Source organism: Phyllobates terribilis, unplaced genomic scaffold (genome assembly GCF_046119375.1).
Source record: "Phyllobates terribilis strain yellow unplaced genomic scaffold, ASM4611937v1 Scaffold_2__4_contigs__length_985480577, whole genome shotgun sequence".
In the NCBI taxonomy this organism is placed as follows: Eukaryota; Metazoa; Chordata; class Amphibia; order Anura; family Dendrobatidae; genus Phyllobates; species Phyllobates terribilis.
Genome location: NW_027362762.1, coordinates 976,059,235 through 976,071,703, shown reverse-complemented (window position 1 = coordinate 976,071,703; position 12,469 = coordinate 976,059,235). Strand labels below are relative to the sequence as shown.

General features: G+C 39.9%; 1 protein-coding gene across 2 annotated transcripts in view; it reads left to right on the top strand.

Annotated features, from left to right (window-relative positions):
* The first annotated feature begins 471 nt into the window (after window positions 1–471).
* LOC141241240 (butyrophilin subfamily 2 member A2-like) overlaps window positions 472–12,469 on the top strand; it is a 72,601-nt gene continuing 60,603 nt past the window's right edge. The window contains exon 1 of one of the 2 annotated variants that reach the window (XM_073668739.1): window positions 472–589. The gene's annotated coding sequence lies outside the window, so the exon portion shown is untranslated. The remainder of the gene's footprint in view (window positions 590–12,469) is intronic. The other variant, XM_073668741.1, reaches the window with a different exon arrangement.

The following is a 12,469-nucleotide window of genomic DNA, read 5'->3' as shown; positions in this document are numbered from 1 at the left end:
CACAGAAAATGCAAAGATCACGTTTGTTTTAATCACTTTCTTATTGGCGATTGATTACACATGAGTAGAACAAATTTTTGACACCCACAAGTATCGGGAAATGTAATACTTTGATGATTCACACGGATCCTCATACCAGCATTTTTCAATGAATGACAGCCGATCAAAAATTCCCTGGGGTGTGACAAACCCCACCTCATCGGTTGAGGGTTAAAATACAATGTATCATCAGTAAGTGATGGTCACTATAAGGCGCCTCCACATGTTCGGATAACAAGGACCAATATAAGGTCCTGGGTCTGTGAAGAACACGTGAAGCAGCCGGATGGCAGCCGTATATAGTCCGTGTCCCGATGTACAGAGAGTAACATAAATCATCACAAAGTGCTCGGCCGCGTTATACGCCAGTGTGAACGAGCCCTCGAGGGAACACGCCGGGAGGACTAATCTCCTGCCTGACATTCACAACGAAACAGAAAATAAACCTCTACATAGAAAGAGCCGCCCTCCCCCGCACTATGACAGGAGAGGAAAGCAAAAGTCACCAGCCTGATCCTCCACTCCGAGCAGCGAGCAGACCGGGGCGCTGGTGAGTCTCCGGAGCGGGGTATTGGGAGATATGGGGGTACACCCAGGGGCGGACATATCATTGGGGCAATCTGGGCAGCCGCACAGGGGCCGCAGAGGTCAGGGGCTGCATTCACCCCAGAGCAGGAGGGATTGTGCATACTGAGGAGCTATTGGGCTGTAAAGGGCCCTTATATTGTTCTTACACAGGGGCCACAGAGGTCAGGGGCCACATTCACCCCAGAGCAGGAGGGATTGTGCATCCTAAGGAGCTATTGGGCTGTAAAAGGCCCTTATATTGTTCTTACACAGGGGCCACTCTGTGTCCACTCCCAGGTACAAGCTGTTATATGGGGGGAGGGGAGTATAGATGACAATTGTGGTGAGGAGTCAGACATTCTAGATGAAGACGGAAGAGAAGCAGAGAAAGAAGCAGCAGCGTCCGGCTGCGTTCACACCAGTGTAGAGGATATCAGCCCACCTAGAAGAAGCAGACGATCCTCATCCCTCAGCAGTTATTAACATTTACAAGAACAGATTCAGATCCCTCTTCACAATGGCGATGTATCCGGAAACATCAGATGCTAGAGGGTTAATCCAAGACTTTAGTGGGCGAGACTCATCCAAAATACTAGAGGAGCGAGTGCGCTGCGATTACTGTCACCCAGACATCGGCCCGTGTCAGATAAGGAAGGAAGGAAGGTCCATTACATTGCACTACTCGCATATATTACATTGGACTACTCGCATGTATTACATTGGACTACTCGCATATATTACATTGCACTACTCGCATGTATTACATTGCACTACTCGCATGTATTACATTGCACTACTCGCATGCATTACATTGCACTACTCGCATATATTACATTGCACTACTCGCATGTATTACATTACACTACTCGCATATATTACATTGCACTACTCGCATGTATTACATTACACTACTCGCATGTATTACATTGCACTACTCACATATATTACATTGCACTACTCGCATATATTACATTGGACTACTCGCATATATTACATTGCACTACTCGCATATATTACATTGCACTACTCGCATATATTACATTACACTACTCGCATGTATTACATTGCACTACTCGCATGCATTACATTGCACTACTCGCATGCATTACATTGCACTACTCGCATATATTACATTGCACTACTCGCATGTATTACATTACACTACTCGCATATATTACATTGCACTACTCGCATGTATTACATTACACTACTCGCATGTATTACATTGCACTACTCACATATATTACATTGCACTACTCGCATATATTACATTGGACTACTCGCATATATTACATTGCACTACTCGCATATATTACATTGCACTACTCGCATATATTACATTGGACTACTCGCATGCATTACATTGCACTACTCACATACATTACATTGCACTACTCACATGCATTACATTGCACTACTCGCATGCATTACATTGCACTACTCGCATATATTACATTGGACTACTCGCATGCATTACATTGCACTACTCGCATACATTACATTGCACTACTCACATGCATTACATTGCACTACTCGCATGTATTACATTACACTACTTGCATATATTACATTGCACTACTCGCATGTATTACATTACACTACTCGCATCTATTACATTGCACTACTCGCATGCATTACATTGCACTACTCGCATATATTACATTGCACTACTCGCATGTATTACATTACACTACTTGCATATATTACATTGCACTACTCGCATGTATTACATTACACTACTCGCATCTATTACATTGCACTACTCGCATGCATTACATTGCACTACTCGCATATATTACATTGCACTACTCGCATGTATTACATTACACTACTTGCATATATTACATTGCACTACTCGCATGTATTACATTACACTACTCGCATATATTACATTGCACTACTCACATATATTACATTGCACTACTCGCATATATTACATTGCACTACTCGCATGTATTACATTACACTACTCGCATGTATTACATTGCACTACTCACATATATTACATTGCACTACTCGCATGTATTACATTGCACTACTCGCATATATTACATTGCACTACTCGCATATATTACATTGCACTACTCGCATGTATTACATTACACTACTCGCATATATTACATTGCACTACTCACATATATTACATTGCACTACTCGCATATATTACATTGGACTACTCGCATATATTACATTGCACTACTCGCATATATTACATTGCACTACTCGCATATATTACATTGCACTACTCGCATGTATTACATTACACTACTCGCATGTATTACATTGCACTACTCGCATATATTACATTGCACTACTCGCATATATTACATTGCACTACTCGCATGTATTACATTACACTACTCGCATATATTACATTGCACTACTCACATATATTACATTGCACTACTCGCATATATTACATTGGACTACTCGCATATATTACATTGCACTACTCGCATATATTACATTGCACTACTCGCATATATTACATTGCACTACTCGCATGTATTACATTACACTACTCGCATGTATTACATTACACTACTCGCATATATTACATTGCACTACTCACATATATTACATTGCACTACTCGCATATATTACATTGGACTACTCGCATATATTACATTGCACTACTCGCATATATTACATTGCACTACTCGCATATATTACATTGCATTACTCGCATATATTACATTGCACTACTCGCATATATTACATTGGACTACTCGCATATATTACATTGCACTACTCGCATATATTACATTGCACTACTCGCATATATTACATTGCACTACTCGCATATATTACATTGCACTACTCGCATATATTACATTACACTACTCGCATGTAGAACATTGCACTACTCGCATATATTACATTGCACTACTCGCATATATTACATTACACTACTCGCATGTATAACATTGCACTACTCGCATGCATTACATTGCACTACTCGCATATATTACATTGGACTACTCGCATACATTACATTGCACTACTCGCATGCATTAGCACTACTCGCATGTATTACATTGCACTACTCGCATGTATTACATTGGACTACTCGCATGCATTACATTGCACTACTCGCATGCATTACATTGGACTACTCGCATGCATTACATTGCACTACTCGCATGAATTACATTGCACTACTCGCATGTATTACATTGCACTACTCGCATGTATTACATTGCACTACTCGCATGTATTACATTGCACTACTCGCATGCATTACATTGCACTACTCGCATGCATTACATTGCACTACTCGCATATATTACATTGGACTACTCGCATGTATTACATTGCAGTACTCGCATGCATTACATTGCACTACTCGCATGTATTACATTGCACTACTCGCATGTATTACATTGCACTACTCGCATGCATTACATTGCACTACTCGCATGCATTACATTGCACTACTCGCATATATTACATTGGACTACTCGCATGTATTACATTGCAGTACTCGCATGTATTACATTGCACTACTCGCATGCATTACATTGCACTACTCGCATGCATTACATTGCACTACTCGCATATATTACATTGGACTACTCGCATGCATTACATTGCACTACTCGCATGTATTACATTGCACTACTCGCATGTATTACATTGCACTACTCGCATGTATTACATTGCACTACTCGCATGCATTACATTGCACTACTCGCATGCATTACATTGCACTACTCGCATGTATTACATTGGACTACTCGCATGTATTATATTGTACTGCTTGCATGTATTACATTGCACTACTCGCATGTATTACATTGGACTACTCGCATGTATTACATTGTACTGCTTGCATGTATTACATTGCACTACTCGCATGTATTACATTGGACTACTCGCATGCATTACATTGCACTACTCGCATGTATTACATTGGACTACTCGCATGTATTACATTGTACTGCTTGCATGTATTACATTGCACTACTCGCATGCATTACATTGCACTACTCGCATGTATTACATTGCACTACTCGCATGCATTACATTGGACTACTCGCATGCATTACATTGCACTACTCGCATGTATTACATTGGACTACTCGCATGTATTACATTGTACTGCTTGCATGTATTACATTGCACTACTCGCATGTATTACATTGGACTACTCGCATGTATTACATTGCACTACTCGCATGCATTACATTGCACTACTCGCATGTATTACATTGGACTACTCGCATGTATTATATTGTACTGCTTGCATGTATTACATTGCACTACTCGCATGTATTACATTGGACTACTCGCATGTATTACATTGTACTGCTTGCATGCATTACGTTGCACTACTCGCATGCATTACATTGGACTACTCGCATGCATTACATTGGACTACTCGCATGCATTACATTGGACTACTCGCATGCATTACATTGCACTACTCGCATGCATTACATTGGACTACTCGCATGCATTACATTGCACTACTCGCATGTATTACATTGGACTACTCGCATGTATTACATTGTACTGCTTGCATGTATTACATTGCACTACTCGCATGTATTACATTGGACTACTCGCATGCATTACATTGCACTACTCGCATGTATTCCATTGCACTGCTCGCATGTATTACATTGCACTACTCGCATGCATTACATTGCACTACTCGCATGCATTACATTGCACTACTCGCATGCATTACATTGCACTACTCGCATGTATTACATTGGACTACTCGCATGCATTACATTGCACTACTCGCATGCATTACATTGCACTACTCGCATGTATTACATTGGACTACTCGCATGCATTATATTGCACTACTCGCATGTATTACATTGCACTACTCGCATGTATTACATTGCACTACTCGCATGCATTACATTGCACTATTCGCATGCATTACATTGCACTACTCGCATACATTACATTGCACTACTCGCATGCATTACATTGCACTACTCGCATGTATTACATTGCATTACTCGCGTGTATTACATTGCACTACTCGCATGCATTACATTGCACTACTCGCATGTATTACATTGGACTACTCGCATGTATTACATTGCAGTACTCGCATGCATTACATTGCACTACTCGCATGTATTACATTGCACTACTCGCATGTATTACATTGGACTACTCGCATATATTACATTGCACTACTCGCATATATTACATTGCACTACTCGCATATATTACATTGCACTACTCGCATATATTACATTGCACTACTCGCATATATTACATTGGACTACTCGCATATATTACATTGCACTACTCGCATATATTACATTGCACTACTCGCATATATTACATTGCACTACTCGCATATATTACATTGCACTACTCGCATGTATTACATTACACTACTCGCATGTATAACATTGCACTACTCGCATGCATTACATTGCACTACTCGCATGTATTACATTGGACTACTCGCATATATTACATTGGACTACTCGCATGCATTAGCACTACTCGCATGTATTACATTACACTACTCGCATGTATAACATTGCACTACTCGCATGCATTACATTGCACTACTCGCATGCATTACATTGCACTACTCGCATATATTACATTGGACTACTCGCATGCATTAGCACTACTCGCATGTATTACATTGCACTACTCGCATGTATTACATTGGACTACTCGCATGCATTACATTGCACTACTCGCATGTATTACATTGGACTACTCGCATGTATTACATTGTACTGCTTGCATGTATTACATTGCACTACTCGCATGTATTACATTGGACTACTCGCATGTATTACATTGCACTACTCGCATGCATTACATTGCACTACTCGCATGTATTACATTGGACTACTCGCATGTATTATATTGTACTGCTTGCATGTATTACATTGCACTACTCGCATGTATTACATTGGACTACTCGCATGTATTACATTGTACTGCTTGCATGCATTACGTTGCACTACTCGCATGCATTACATTGGACTACTCGCATGCATTACATTGGACTACTCGCATGCATTACATTGGACTACTCGCATGCATTACATTGCACTACTCGCATGCATTACATTGGACTACTCGCATGCATTACATTGCACTACTCGCATGTATTACATTGGACTACTCGCATGTATTACATTGTACTGCTTGCATGTATTACATTGCACTACTCGCATGTATTACATTGGACTACTCGCATGCATTACATTGCACTACTCGCATGTATTCCATTGCACTGCTCGCATGTATTACATTGCACTACTCGCATGCATTACATTGCACTACTCGCATGCATTACATTGCACTACTCGCATGCATTACATTGCACTACTCGCATGTATTACATTGGACTACTCGCATGCATTACATTGCACTACTCGCATGCATTACATTGCACTACTCGCATGTATTACATTGGACTACTCGCATGCATTATATTGCACTACTCGCATGTATTACATTGCACTACTCGCATGTATTACATTGCACTACTCGCATGCATTACATTGCACTATTCGCATGCATTACATTGCACTACTCGCATACATTACATTGCACTACTCGCATGCATTACATTGCACTACTCGCATGTATTACATTGCATTACTCGCGTGTATTACATTGCACTACTCGCATGCATTACATTGCACTACTCGCATGTATTACATTGGACTACTCGCATGTATTACATTGCAGTACTCGCATGCATTACATTGCACTACTCGCATGTATTACATTGCACTACTCGCATGTATTACATTGGACTACTCGCATATATTACATTGCACTACTCGCATATATTACATTGCACTACTCGCATATATTACATTGCACTACTCGCATATATTACATTGCACTACTCGCATATATTACATTGGACTACTCGCATATATTACATTGCACTACTCGCATATATTACATTGCACTACTCGCATATATTACATTGCACTACTCGCATATATTACATTGCACTACTCGCATGTATTACATTACACTACTCGCATGTATAACATTGCACTACTCGCATGCATTACATTGCACTACTCGCATGTATTACATTGGACTACTCGCATGCATTACATTGCACTACTCGCATATATTACATTGCACTACTCGCATGCATTAGCACTACTCGCATGTATTACATTGCACTACTCGCATGTATTACATTGGACTACTCGCATGCATTACATTGCACTACTCGCATGCATTACATTGGACTACTCGCATGCATTACATTGCACTACTCGCATGCATTACATTGCACTACTCGCATGTATTACATTGCACTACTCGCATGTATTACATTGCACTACTCGCATGTATTACATTGCACTACTCGCATGCATTACATTGCACTACTCGCATGCATTACATTGCACTACTCGCATGTATTACATTGCACTACTCGCATGTATTACATTGCACTACTCGCATGTATTACATTGGACTACTCGCATGCATTACATTGCACTACTCGCATGCATTACATTGCACTACTCGCATGTATTACATTGGACTACTCGCATGCATTATATTGCACTACTCGCATGTATTACATTGCACTACTCGCATGTATTACATTGCACTACTCGCATGTATTACATTGCACTACTCGCATGTATTACATTGGACTACTCGCATGTATTACATTGGACTACTCGCATGTATTACATTGCAGTACTCGCATGCATTACATTGCACTACTCGCATGTATAACATTGCACTACTCGCATATATTACATTGCACTACTCGCATGCATTACATTACACTACTCGCATATATTACATTGCACTACTCGCATATATTACATTGCACTACTCGCATGCATTACATTGCACTACTCGCATGCATTACATTACACTACTCGCATGCATTACATTACACTACTCGCATATATTACATTGCACTACTCGCATATATTACATTGCACTACTCGCATGCATTACATTACACTACTCGCATGCATTACATTACACTACTCGCATATATTACATTGCACTACTCGCATATATTACATTGCACTACTCGCATGCATTACATTACACTACTCGCATATATTACATTACACTACTCGCATATATTACATTGCACTACTCGCATACATTACATTGGACTACTCGCATATATTACATTGCACTACTCGCATGCATTACATTGCACTACTCGCATATATTACATTGCACTACTCGCATATATTACATTGCACTACTCACATATATTACATTGCACTACTCGCATATATTACATTGGACTACTCGCATGTATAACATTGCACTACTCGCATATATTACATTGGACTACTCGCATGCATTACATTGCACTACTCGCATATATTACATTGGACTACTCGCATATATTACATTGCACTACTCGCATGTATTACATTGGACTACTCGCATATATTACATTGAACTACTCGCATATATTACATTGCACTACTCGCATGTATTACATTGCACTACTCGCATACATTACATTGCACTACTCACATGCATTACATTGCACTACTCGCATGCATTACATTGCACTACTCGCATATATTACATTGCACTACTCGCATGCATTACATTGCACTACTCGCATGTATTACATTGCACGACTCGCATGCATTACATTGCACTACTCGCATACATTACATTGCACTACTCGCATGCATTACATTGCACTACTCGCATGCATTACATTGCACTACTCGCATGCATTACATTGCACTACTCGCATATATTACATTGCACTACTCGCATGTATTACATTGCACTACTCGCATGCATTACATTGCACTACTCGCATACATTACATTGCACTACTCGCATGCATTACATTGCACTACTCGCATGCATTACATTGCACTACTCGCATGTATTACATTGCACTACTCGCATGTATTACATTGCACTACTCACATGTATTACATTGCACTACTCGCATGTATTACATTGCACTACTCGCATGTATTACATTGGACTACTCGCATGCATTACATTGCACTACTCGCATGCATTACATTGCACTACTCGCATGTATTACATTGCACTACTCACATGTATTACATTGCACTACTCGCATGCAGTACATTGCACTACTCGCATACATTACATTGCACTACTCGCATGCATTACATTGCACTACTCGCATGTATTACATTGCACTACTCGCATGTATTACATTGGACTACTCGCATGCATTACATTGCACTACTCACATGTATTACATTGCACTACTCGCATGCATTACATTGCACTACTCGCATGTATTACATTGCACTACTCGCATGTATTACATTGGACTACTCGCATGTATTACATTGCACTACTCGCATGTATTACATTGCAGTACTCGCATACATTACATTGCACTACTCGCATGCATTACATTGCACTACTCGCATGCATTACATTGCACTAATCGCATGCATTACATTGCACTACTCGCATATATTACATTGCACTACTCGCATGCATTACATTGCACTACTCGCATGCATTACATTGCACTAATCGCATGCATTACATTGCACTACTCGCATATATTACATTGCACTACTCGCATGCATTACATTGCACTACTCGCATATATTACATTGCACTACTCGTATGCATTACATTGCACTACTCGCATGTATTACATTGCACTACTCGCATGTATTACATTGGACTACTCGCATGCATTACATTGCACTACTCGCATGCATTACATTGCACTAATCGCATATATTACATTGCACTACTCGCATGCATTACATTGCACTACTCGCATATATTACATTGCACTACTCGCATATATTACATTGCAGTACTCGCATATATTACATTGCACTACTCGCATATATTACATTGGACTACTCGCATATATTACATTGCACTACTCGCATGCATTACATTGGACTACTCGCATGCATTACATTGCACTACTCGCATGTATTACATTGCACTACTCGCATGTATTACATTGCACTACTCGCATGTATTACATTGCACTACTCGCATGCATTACATTGCACTACTCGCATGCATTACATTGCACTACTCGCATGTATTACATTGCACTACTCGCATGTATTACATTGCACTACTCGCATGTATTACATTGGACTACTCGCATGCATTACATTGCACTACTCGCATGCATTACATTGCACTACTCGCATGTATTACATTGGACTACTCGCATGCATTATATTGCACTACTCGCATGTATTACATTGCACTACTCGCATGTATTACATTGCACTACTCGCATGTATTACATTGCACTACTCGCATGTATTACATTGCACTACTCGCATGTATTACATTGGACTACTCGCATGTATTACATTGGACTACTCGCATGTATTACATTGCAGTACTCGCATGCATTACATTACACTACTCGCATATATTACATTGCACTACTCGCATATATTACATTGCACTACTCGCATGCATTACATTACACTACTCGCATGCATTACATTACACTACTCGCATATATTACATTGCACTACTCGCATATATTACATTGCACTACTCGCATGCATTACATTACACTACTCGCATATATTACATTGCACTACTCGCATATATTACATTGGACTACTCGCATGTATAACATTGCACTACTCGCATACATTACATTGGACTACTCGCATATATTACATTGCACTACTCGCATGCATTACATTGCACTACTCGCATATATTACATTGCACTACTCGCATATATTACATTGCACTACTCACATATATTACATTGCACTACTCGCATATATTACATTGGACTACTCGCATGTATAACATTGCACTACTCGCATATATTACATTGGACTACTCGCATGCATTACATTGCACTACTCGCATATATTACATTGGACTACTCGCATATATTACATTGCACTACTCGCATGTATTACATTGGACTACTCGCATATATTACATTGAACTACTCGCATATATTACATTGCACTACTCGCATGTATTACATTGCACTACTCGCATACATTACATTGCACTACTCACATGCATTACATTGCACTACTCGCATGCATTACATTGCACTACTCGCATATATTACATTGCACTACTCGCATGCATTACATTGCACTACTCGCATGTATTACATTGCACGACTCGCATGCATTACATTGCACTACTCGCATACATTACATTGCACTACTCGCATGCATTACATTGCACTACTCGCATGCATTACATTGCACTACTCGCATGCATTACATTGCACTACTCGCATATATTACATTGCACTACTCGCATGTATTACATTGCACTACTCGCATGCATTACATTGCACTACTCGCATACATTACATTGCACTACTCGCATGCATTACATTGCACTACTCGCATGCATTACATTGCACTACTCGCATGTATTACATTGCACTACTCGCATGTATTACATTGCACTACTCACATGTATTACATTGCACTACTCGCATGTATTACATTGCACTACTCGCATGTATTACATTGGACTACTCGCATGCATTACATTGCACTACTCGCATGCATTACATTGCACTACTCGCATGTATTACATTGCACTACTCACATGTATTACATTGCACTACTCGCATGCAGTACATTGCACTACTCGCATACATTACATTGCACTACTCGCATGCATTACATTGCACTACTCGTATGTATTACATTGCACTACTCGCATGTATTACATTGGACTACTCGCATGCATTACATTGCACTACTCACATGTATTACATTGCACTACTCGCATGCATTACATTGCACTACTCGCATGTATTACATTGCACTACTCGCATGTATTACATTGGACTACTCGCATGTATTACATTGCACTACTCGCATGTATTACATTGCAGTACTCGCATACATTACATTGCA